The sequence below is a fragment of the Triticum urartu genome, chromosome 7A (assembly GCF_056163025.1).
Source record: "Triticum urartu cultivar PI428250 chromosome 7A, HENAU_Tu73, whole genome shotgun sequence".
NCBI classification, from domain to species: Eukaryota; Viridiplantae; Streptophyta; class Magnoliopsida; order Poales; family Poaceae; genus Triticum; species Triticum urartu.
Genome location: NC_141879.1, coordinates 510,762,739 through 510,774,885, shown reverse-complemented (window position 1 = coordinate 510,774,885; position 12,147 = coordinate 510,762,739). Strand labels below are relative to the sequence as shown.

Sequence of the window (12,147 nt, the reverse complement as noted above, 5' to 3'; positions counted from 1 at the left end):
GATATGACAGGAAATGCATGAACCTGGCCTCAACTTGGAAAACCAAGTGTGCCACTGAAAAGATGAGATGAAATCGCTTGAAAACGATATAAAGAACGCCGGAATCGGAGTTACGGTTTGGAAATGGCAAGCGATTCAAATATGACACCGGTCTGCGATTTACAGCAAGTAGGCATCTAAATGCAACGAAATGAACATGTTACAGCACCCAAACATGACAACAAAATACATGGCAGGGATGCACACAAGATGCTTAACAAAAGTCTAGCATTGAACTACGGCCAATTCATCCACTAACAGGTTCAAACAAGCATGGCAAAAATGCATATGACAAACAGATCTCAGACTTGGTGAAATAAACACTTGTCTGGAATTTCAGATCAGGTAGCCCTCTTCGGAGCAACAAAACTACATGCTACAGGATCTGATCATGGAAAAGTAAAGCATGGCATGGAGCTACTCAAAGAGCTTAACAAAAGTCCCTTAGTGACCTTGAGCCAAAAGGGATCAGAAAATACAATTACAAGCATGTGAACATAGCAAAACATAATCAGTTTTCATACTTAGTGAAAACTGGCACATGCTGAAATATAACTCAAGTAGGCATGTTTACGAGCTCGATGCACTCACTACGGTGCAAGTCATGACAAGACAAGCATACATCCATCAAGAAAGCACAAAATGCAAGCTAGACATGGCAAGAACAATAGCATAGCATGCACAGATCAACTACAACATCATCGGCAAAATTGCAAACAAGTTGACAATCTGCCCAGATTCACAAAGTAGCAAAAGTAGAGCTCGATTGACTCAAGCTAGGGTGCTCTATAATTGCAAACAAAGACATGGATGAATAGAGCACTACAATATTAACAAAACATCCTTACTGACCATCCTCAAAAGAGGCACGGATCACTAGAAAACAACATGAACATATGGCAACATGAGATAAACAACTCCAGGACTTAGTGAAATTACCAAGTCCCTGAAAACAGAATTAGCAAGTGCACCACTTTGCAAGCTTGCACACGTCACCACACACATCACAAAAATATATGGGTTACACCTATGGAAAGATGACAAAACCCTTAACAAAACACATGTAGAACTCACGGGCATATCATGCACACACTAATCATGGCAAAAATGACAAAAGCCTAAACGGAGTAGCAGATCTGACAATTAACTCAAGTAACCCTCTTCTAACAGCATTTCGGGCACCAAGATGAGCTCAAATGAAAATGATGCAATGGAATGAAATGATTTACTCTCTGAGATGAACATTTTGATATGCTATATGCATGAATCGGAGCTGCGGATGCAAAGTTACGGAGCTACGAACAGGGGCACTTGGACTGAAAATATCAGGGACTTAGAAAAAAAACAACCCTCATATCTAGGGTTTGACCGACGCGCAATCCGAGGCGGCGGCGGGCACTGTTCACGGCGGAGGATCCGACGGAGACGAGGACGGCGGCCGGCGGGGGCGGTGGCGCAGGGGCCCGCGGTGGCCGGAGTTGGGGCCGGCCGGAGCTAGGGGCGACGCCGGCGAGCTCCTGCGGCGGCTCGGGGCGGCGACGGCGGCTGCGGCGGCCCGGGCGACGAGGTGGCGACGGCGGCGGCGGGGCGGACTGCGGCGGCGCGGCGCCGGAGTGGAGGGCGACGGCGGCGGGCGAAGGGCGCGGGCAGCGGCGGCCTCGGGCTGGCGGGGGCCGGTTGCGGGCCGGCCGGGCCGCGGGCGGAGACGGCGGCGGCTTGCCATGTGGCGAGCGCGGGGTGGCTGGCGGCGGCGGAGCGGACGCGTCCGGCCGGGGCGGACGTGTCCGGCCGGCGCGGATCTGGGATTTAGGGTTTTGGGAAGAGGGGGATCCGGAATTTTCGAGGAGGACCTATTTATAGGCATAGAGGGAGCTAGGAGAGTCCAAATGAGGTGCGGTTTTCGGCCACGTGATCGTGATCGAACGCTCTAGATGATGGAGCAGAGTTAGGTGGGTTTTGGGCCAAATTGGAGGGGTGTTGGGCTGCAACACACACGAGGCCTTTTCGGTCCATCGGTTAACCGTTGGAGTATCAAACGAAGTTCAAATGATACGAAACTTGACAAGCGGTCTACCGGTAGTAAACTAAGGCCGCTTGGCAAGTCTCGGTCCAATCCGGAAATGTTTAATCCCCACACACGAAAAAAGCTAGAAATGACCACCGGAGGAAAACAAAGCGCCGGAATGCAAAACGGACAACGGGGAAAATGCTCGAATGCATGAGACGAACACGTATGCAGATGTAATGCACATGATGACATGATATGAGATGCATGACAACAACAACAACACACGGAGACAAAACCCGAACCCGAGATAATAAATATAACTTAACGCCGGAAACGGCAAGAGTTGGAGTACAAATTGGGAAAGTTACATCCGGGGTGTTACACCTGCGCCATAGGATTTAGACCGGCGTGCTGACCTCTCTATTGTGCCTAGGTAGGACTGCGACGTGTTGATCTTCCGAGGTCGGGCATGACCCAGAAAAGTGTGTCCGACCAAATGGGATCGAGCATATTGGGTTATGTGGTGCACCCCTGCAGGGAAGTTAATCTATTCGAATAGCCGTGATCTTCGGTAACATGACGACTTGGAGTTGTACCTTGACCTTATGACAATAAAACCGGATACTTAATAAAACACACCCTTCCAAGTGCCAGATACAACCGGTGGTCGCTCTCTCACAGGGCGACGAGGGGAGGATCATTGGTTAGGGTTATGCTACACGATGCTACTTGGTGAACTTACCATCTACTCTTTTCTCCTGCTGCAAGATGAAGGTTACCAGAAGCATAGTCTTCGATAGGACTAGCTATCCCCCTCTTATTCCGGCATTCTGCAGTTCAGTCCACATATGATACCCTTAATCCATTTGATACCAATGCATACATATGTAGTGTAGCTCATTGCTTGCGAGTACTTTGGATGAGTACTCACAGTTGCTTTTCTCCCCCTTTCCCCTTTCCTATATCCGATTGCTGCGACCAGACGTTGGAGTTCAGGAGCCAGACGCCACCGTTGATGATGACTACTACTACTCGGGAGGTGCCTACTATTACGTGCAGCCCGCTGACGATGACCAGGAGTAGTTTAGGAGGATCCCAGGCAGGAGGCCTGCGCCTCTTTCGATCTGTATCCCAGTTTGTGCTAGCCTTCTTAAGGCAAACTTGTTTAACTTATGTCTGTACTCAGATTTTGTTGCTTCCGCTGACTCGTCTATGATCGAGCTCTTGTATTCGAGCCCTCGAGGCCCCTGGCTTGTAATATGATGCTTGTATGACTTATTTTATTTGTAGAGTTGTGTTGTGATATCTTCCCGTGAGTCCCTGATCTTGATCGTACATGTTTGCATGTATGATTAGTGTACGGTCAAACTGGGGGCGTCACACATCTACCCCTGCAAAGCTGACAATTGTGAGAACATGGTGTATGTAATGTGAGCACATACACAATTCACAACTTAGTAAATGAAATGTACCTATGAATGGTCTGCATCCATTCAAAAACCCTTCTCTGCAAGCACCTAGACAGAAAAAGAGGCCACGAAACCTAGGGTTTTTGCTTGGGTGCTCTGGTACATGCCTAGTAGTAACAATACATCTAGAGCCCGGGTTTGTATCCAACACAGCCTGCAAATAATCTCTTATTCTAGTGTATTGTCCTCTCTAATCTCCTTGGACAACCTTCAATGCTTGCTTCCTAGCCCTGTAGGCCATATGGGTGGACATCTATATTCCATATTTCTTCTTCAGTGTCTGCATTATTGTGGTGACTGGTGTGCCAATATCAACTCTCATCATTGCCTCACACTGGTGTGCAACCCATTTTGCAGTGACCTTGGTGCTCTCTCCTACTGCTGGGCATGTGTGCACAAAATTTGCCTTCCTTATGCAAAAAGTAGTCTCATTTGCAACAACAGAAGCTACAATAAAGAAAGGGCATTTTGCATTTGTGCACACAATTATAATGTTGTCATTGCAGTTTCTGTGGAACTCATAATTCCTATTCTGAGTTATGTGCAATGTCTGAATTGCTCTCCTAAACTAATACACATTGAGGAAACAAAGTTTTCTGCAAAAATGCTCCTCTGGTTCTCTCTCTCCTCACTGTACCAGATCCTTGGCAAAGATCTAACTGGTCTGCTCTTCCTTCCATTGGGCATAATAAATTGTACTTCCCCAGCTCCATCATCATATTCCTGCTTCAAAACACCAAGATCTGGCTCCTCATCTGATGATGGTGCCTAAACATCCTCAAATCTCTGTTCCAAACTAGAATGTGACCTCTCTGTTGGCCCTTTTCTAGCTTTCTTCTTCTTTGTAGGCACCTCTTGCTGCTCCACCTGCTCATCTTGCTCCACCTGCTCCTCTTTCTCCACCTCCACATGTTGCCCTTCCTCATCTTCCTCATACACTTCATCCACATCAGTGTCTCCATCAAAATGAATGAGTGGATCCTCTCTTTGCTTCCTCATCTCATTAAGCCTCTGAAGATAGTCCTCATCTGCATCCAGATCTAAATCATCTTCAGTTAGAAGAATTGGTAGCTTCTGCTTAACCTTATTTACATGCTTAGCTGCAATCTTATGTTTCCTAAATTGGCAATCTTTGTTGTCCTCTTCAACTCCATTAATGTCTCCAGTTCATCCTGATCTGCTGCATTGCATTGGTCCATGGCAGCATTTGTATCCAGATCATGGTTTGTGTTATGCTGTGTAGTGTAGAACTGCAATGGCTCTGGCTGACTCTGTATTATACTTTTTGGTGGTGATCTTAAGAGAACACCAGAAGGATTTACTACATACACATGGTTCTCTCCTATATGGCTCAAAGGAACCTGCTCCTCAACCAGATAGCCTGAGTTCAAATCTGCAGGTCTTGGATCAGTGCCCCTAACCACTGTCAAGTTCACTACGTGCTGATCATTGTTAGCAATATGGTCAAGCATTTCATCCACCTTATCATAATCACAAATTTCATCCATTCCTGTAATCCCCACACCAGGATCCCTCACAAAATACATGAAATCATTAAGCCCATATCCCTCTGTCTCTATTAGGGCAACCAAATTATAATATGTTATGTCTGAAATGCAAACTGATCTCTCCAAGTTGTTTCTGTCATGGAAGTGCATTCTAACTTCCCAAACATCATCGTTAAAACTACACACAAATAAATAAAATAGTTTAATTAACAAAGCACTAAAACAGAGCACTAATGTACTGTTAAAAATGCATAATTCCTAAAACAGAGCACTAAAAACAGAGTAATCAACATTATGATTGCTACAATACAGTACAGTACACTCTGAAAACAACAAACACCTTCTGAAAACCACTGCCAAGTTCTAAAAACCAGTCAACTTCACTGTCAAACCAATGCAAACTGATCTCCAAGTACAGTACCCTGCTAACTACTGTGCTGACTACGTCATCAACTAGCTACTCTATTAACTACTCTGTCAACTAGCTACTCTGTTAACTACAAATCAACCACAACTAAATCACAATTAAGAGAGCACCAATTAACAATGCCAAAAAACCTAACCATAACCCTAGAATCGATCTACAGGAAAAGGGAAGAGGGAAGAGGAAACTCACTAGATGCCGCCGAATGACGAGGCAATCCGGTGGCTCTCCGTCAGATTCTCCTTCACTGCCCTGGCCCAAGATCTTGCCGCCGCAAATTCGAGACAGTACTGGGGGTTGTGGCTGGGGCTGCTCGTATCCAACGGCCAGCTAGGGTTTGAGCTCCTGCATATATCTCCCACCGATGGACCATCGTCTCCAACACCAGCAGACCCGCCGCAGTCGCCGCCTGCGCCGCCAGTCGTCGCCATGACTGAGAGGAGAGTACGGGGGAGGAAAAGAGAGGGAGAGGACCGGGCGGGGAACGGCTCGAAGACTAAGCGGTCCGGCTCGAACCGGTGCGCCAACGGCGTGTAACGTCGTCTAACGGCGTTGCCGTGTGAACAGTGCTGCCACGTCGACGGATGCGGGCCCCCTGTCATAAACACACTTAAAACGGTCCAAACGAGCAACTAGTGTTTTTTGCAAAAAATTGTGAAAAAATTAGTGTTTTTTGGCATAATTTCGTATATGTGTGGTTCCTGCAAACCTAGCCTGAAGTGCCGATGTTTTTTGCAATTCACTCAGCTCTCCAACCTCGTGCTCTACCACCCCTTCACCTTCGCGATGATCCCTCTCCCGCCCATCACCGATCTAGAGTGGAGGGGGTCTACGACGCCGACGGAGGCGTCGTGGGCTATCGTTTTGGGAAATACCATCAGCATGAGCCTAGCCAGCCCGGTGCACGAGACCTTGGCACATGGTTCTACCAGAAGGTGGCGCTGTCATGCGATCCATCAGCTCATGGTGGTGACTACACTGCCGTAGCCATCCACTATGATGCCAACTGCTTCTCCTTCACAAGAGCAAGAAAGGGCCGCTGGAGACTCGCCGCGGCTCTCCCCGACGGGGGGAGACGACCGGTATGCCGATTGCGTCCACCACGGCGGAAGATTCTACACGGTGACGCTGCGCGAAGTGGTCGAGGCGTGGGATCTTTGCGGGCCTGGCGAACCGAGGGGGGAGGCGATCATCGTCGACGGGGACAGGAGGCGTAGGAGGGTCCTCACCAGGTTCCTGGTCTCCACGCCCTGCGGCCGCCTCCTGCAGATACACGAACCCTTCGACGCACTCAACACCCGAGAGAGATCAAGGTGGAGGTGCTCCAGGTCGACGTCGAAGAGCGCAGGCTGGTCGCCCTGAGCTCCTCGACGGCCCTGCGGGGTCACGCGGTGTTCGTCGGGTTGAACCACTCGGCGTGCCTGCCCGTCGGGGAGTTTCCGGAGCTCAGGCCCAACTGCGTCTACTTCAGCACGCCTCGGCTGAAACACCACGACAATTTCGGTCTTCGTGGCTGGAGTGGTGTGAGGGTTTACGACTTGGAAAGCCAGACCATAGTTGCCATGTTTCCGGTACGGTGGGAACGAGGAACGGGAACTGGCTGCATCGTCGATCCATGAAGACTAAAATAAATCATCTCCTTCCCAATGAAAAATTTATTAGCAGCCTTGGAGTAATTGGAGAGCAGAACGAGGAGTTATTTAGGGAAGTGGAAAAGAACGGGGCAGAGAGTAAAACGAGGAGTTTGTGATTGATATGGCTGATCTTTTGCTTACTCGATCGATTCAAGAACCAATATTGTCGAGTCGCCGAATCTGAATCGACGATCCAGCTGCAGAAACGCCGAATCCGCATTAAATCTTACCGAATCGACCCTCGTTCCCGAATCTGATTCCGAGTCGATGAATCCGGATCGAAGGACGACCCACTGTTCCCCATTTCCGGCTACTACGAGCCAGACGTCTGAGCGTGCTTTCCCGGGCTTTGGACCGGACCATGCGGTGTTTTGGCCCTCTGAGCTTTGGTACATTCCGAATCTTTCAAGGATGAGATCACTGGATACGATGGATGGCTTTTGATTGAAACTGGAAGAAGCGGGCTCGCTGATCTGTGACATCAAGTTGAAAGTAGTGGACTTCGGCAAAGGAAGTTGGACTTCAGTTAGCTAGAAAATCAGTACCATCAGCATGTCTGTGCCCTTTTGAGTCTCTATATAGCTACCAAATCTGAAGATTGAATGAAGTTGTCGTATGGCCTTTTCTTTCTCTTGTTTGCTCGAGCTCTTCTGCTCAAATCCACCAAATCTGAATATTATCTGTTGCTTGGTTGCGCTGACATGTACTTGGCTCATAGTTGTTATTAAACTGCTCGCCTCTATTTCATAATGTAAGACGTTTTCTGACACTTATATTATGGGATAGAGGGAGTATTTGGCTTTGAAAATGTTACAGTTTTCAGTTTTCGATATGAAATGAACTATGTGGTAATATTTTTTTTCTTAGAAAAGGAGAATGACCACCGGGCTCTGCATCTGAGTGATGCATACGGCCACTTTATTAATTATTCTCACAAGACCTTACAAAGTTATACAACAGTAAGATTAAAGTCGCCGTCTAAGCAACAAACTGTCGCTACACCTATCCAGTTGATGAAGAGGGTGCAGATAGCCTGGGCCTAATACCAAACAGACATCGCAACCAAGTCTAACATCTAAGACCTGAGACCCCAACCTAGCCACTTGCCGGGTCTGGGGCACACACTGGTTTGGCGTGCTTTCAGAGGCCGCCGCCGCCAACTGCCACCGCTCTATCTTCAGAACTGTACTAATGCATCAACCTTGCTCGGTCTAGCTATCGTCGACGCCACCACGGCGCCCAACGGCACCTCCTCCCTGCGCGCAAACAGCTGAGCACGTCGCGGTCGCCACTGATACACCTCAGCGCCATGCTGCCAAGTACCACCAGCCAACACAGCTTGAAGTCCTTGGAAGATCTGTCGTGCGTAGCACCTGCCGACCAGGCATGACAAAGCGTAGCACCTGTCGGTCAGGCATGACTTGACATCTCCACCGAAGCTCCGTCAAGACGAAGCCGCTCCACCTCCTGCCTCTGACTTCCAGCGCTGCTCCACAAACGATACTCCCAAGAGAGAAACGACACCGCAGTGCCGCCATCGTCCGATCTGAAAAGCCAGATCCTAGGGTTTTCCCCCAGAGCAGCACGAGTGGGTCGACAATAGTTACAGAACGATGCCTTCATCAAGGTAACGGCGCAGAACGCCGCCATCGTCCACCATCGGCTCGATTTTCACCGGCAACTATGTCTCCCCGACTCGTAGCCGGGACTAGATTACAAATCTCGAGATCCGATCATTCAGTCTCAGGTCGACCACCTCCGACGTAGGAGATGACCACCACCGCCATAGTCCTCGTGATGCGATGCAGACCCGGAGTGCTTCAGCGAGTCGTCGCCGAATCCGATGAGATGCAGCAGTTTGAGGACGTAACGGCAGCCGCCCGCCTAGACCCGAAGGTCCTAGATCGAGCCCGGGACGCGCCCCGGCCGCTGCTGCCGCCATCTCGTACTACTCCGCCGGCTGCAGCCAAACCCCCCGCCGCGCCCCGGCCGCCGCTGCCCGCCATCCTCGTCAGGAGGAAGATCCAAATCGGGCCGCCGCCGCCTCAGATCTCGGGACGACAGAGGAGGTCTGCCGCCGCCGCACCACGGGGCCTTCGCCCAGCGACGTTGCCGGCGGCGGCGAAAGGAGGAGGGTGCACGAGGAGTCGAGGGGAGGTCGGGATGTGGCCGCCCGGTACGACCCAGCGGCGGCCGCACGGGGTCGGGAGGAGTCGGGAGGAGAAGTCAACTCTTAAAATTGGAGGAGAATTTCACTTCCCCGGCCTCTGCACCGACTAAGGATGCATACGGCCATTTTAGTATGAGTACCAAAATAAACATGGTCCTCAGATTTTTTTTAAAAATGAGTATCAAGATATTTTGGGATGAGTGGTTTCACCACATACCAAACTTGATCCTCAATAAATTAGGAAAAACCCCTGTGCATCATCTGTCAATTCTAGAAATTAAACTCGGGTCGTTAGGCTGCACAACCGCATGCCCAACTACAACCACTGAACCAAGGCTCTCTTTGCAAAAAATTACCGTAACTGTTTGTTTCTTTCTTGTAACTGTTTTTTTATTATTTTATTAATAAAATTACCGTAAAACGATTGTTCTACGGTCAGGTAAAAAAGAAATGAACTGTGTGGTGAGGCACCATGATGCTTCTTTCTCCCTCCATATGCTCACTTGTTCGGTAAAAAATATATAAAGAAGAGAATCGACATAGCCATCACTGTCGTAGTTGTCATGCCATCCACACACGACCGCCATGAGAAAGATATGCCATGGTTCTTGTTTGGTAATGCTTTCATGTTTTTAGAATCCACTATACCGAATACAAATTGAACAGGCAACACCACTCTCCATCCAATCAGTCCTTAGGTAAGGCATAAGCCTGCTTGTTAATTGACCTGAGCCATAAGGAATCAGGCAAAGGATGGCCATCTTCAGTTGTCCTATGGTCTCATGTTTTTCCTCTCTAGAATCTTGCAAGGACCCTTGAAAGGGGAGAGATGGTGCTCGGAGCACCCGGCCGGCGATGCGCGGCGGGACACCCGTGACAGAGTTTTTCTAAGTTTGTTTTGGTTTACAAAAAAGAGGTCAATACTCAATACCCCTTTGTCAAATGGACAATGCTCCATCCACAAACGAGGCTATTAAAAGTAACGTAAACTGCCTAACAATATTACTCCCCCCCTCCTCCCCCTTGATTTTTAGAGGGTGGGCCCCTCAATCCCCCTATACCCATTCTAAAATGTCCACGTTGCACATTACGTAAGGTACGTAGATTAGTTTATGTAGGTGTAGCATTGTCCTTGTCAAATATTAAAAAAAAATGACTTGGTATTAGGGATACTATAGTTTTTGAAACCATGGTTTCTAAAAAAACCATACTATTCTCAAAGTTGTGAATCCTCATGGATTCCTTGATATCCATCATATATGAAGAGCGGGAGTGTGTACTCTCAGAAATATACAACCATTTTCATATATATATATAGGGTCGCGCTATTCGTCATCCTGGGTGAGGAATAGTTATTCTTCACCCCTCTCTATTTTACCATCAATGCACCGTAATTTTACGTTCCGTAAGTTTTCTCTTATTTCCGACGCAAAAAGAGACCGTAAGAAAATATATAATCGCCGTAAAAAATATTTTATGTTATGTAAAATTACAAACGTAAAAATATAATCTAAAATACACATAAACTGCAAAAATTCTTGTCTTATGACATATATTTTTATTTTCTTATGTCAAATTTTACATAGTGAATCAATAGGAATGTAACTATTTAAATTCGAAACATAATTTAATTATGAAATGATCGTAAGATTACCTCGGGTGAAGAATAACTTATTCTGTCCCCTGGGTGATGAATAGTAACACTATATATATACCTCTCAGAACTGCAGAAAACAAGATGAATTTGTTTATAATAGTCTCATCATCTTATGTCTGTGGGAGCATAGATGGAGCTATATGCCTTGACCAATTTCCTAATAACACAATTTTCCCGAGTATTATAGCATCACGGTTAACAAAAGTGATGTCTGCACTCGGCTCTAGAACAAACAGATTTCATAATAGGTGTTCTACTGAGCAAGGAAACTGATTTCAGAAACCAGAATTTCCATGTTGACAATATATATGGTCAGGCATCAAAACAGTTTGAAAGTTAGTGCATTCTTTATCCTTAATCATACATGCCGACCGGTCTATTTTCTTGTTCCTAGATTTCCTAGCTAAATGTGTATAGTTCCTTTCTGTCAGCTAAACGTCAATATGTTGGATGATATTGTGGAGAGGGCCACCGAGAGGGGGTTTGCATTTCCAAAGTCAAAGGTCGCCATCGCCTTGACCTGCCTGGACCTCCTGACCTTTCACAACGCTCAAACAGGAAACACATGTTGGAGGAGGAGACCACAGGCTAATTGTAAGCATCAACTATTTGTTAGCTATCAATCTTGTCCTTTGAGCATCTATACCTTATTCCCTAAACCATTATGCATGAGCTTTGCAGGATGATTTGGATCAGTAGATCAAAGGATGACATGAACATGTATTTCCATTCGATCATACCCAAAATGATAACGTATACCCTCACTTAACATGCATGTGCTTGTGTGGAGTGCCTGCAAAATTAATAGCTCAAGTCTCTCAACATACAGATGTGGAGAGGCTTCTCCTAGCGTCATTGCAACTGTGATGTGCATTTCCTTGCTTTCGGCTCTAATCAAGTTTGTAGCGTATGGGAATGTGCATATGAAAATCCACACGTAATAGTATTGTAATGCGATTTGGCTGCTATATTTTTTTCACACTGGTTTCTAAAGATGTTCAAGTTATCTCATATAATATATCGAATTATAATGGATAAGTTAAGTGTACATACTGATTTGAAGATCCTTTTGCTGTCATACACATATTACTGCAGGACCATAGCGGACCATTGCAATGCGGAAAATCAAATCTCAATACTCGGCACTCTTCTATGTGGATCAGTAAGTTGTTTATCTACTTTCACTTTTAAATTGCTTGTTGAACACACTTGATTCACTTTGTGCCTGTTATTTTAAT

General features: G+C 47.0%; 1 protein-coding gene across 2 annotated transcripts in view; it reads right to left on the bottom strand.

Annotated features, from left to right (window-relative positions):
* The window catches only part of LOC125522975 (uncharacterized), a 48,489-nt gene that overhangs the window by 25,233 nt on the left and 11,109 nt on the right, over positions 1 to 12,147 (bottom strand). The window contains exon 6 of one of the 2 annotated variants that reach the window (XM_087531499.1): positions 3,381 to 5,202. The exons of the other annotated variant lie outside the window; for it this stretch is intronic. The gene's annotated coding sequence lies outside the window, so the exon portion shown is untranslated. Of the gene's footprint in view, positions 1 to 3,380; positions 5,203 to 12,147 lie in introns of those variants that run through there. 2 annotated transcript variants of the gene reach the window in all.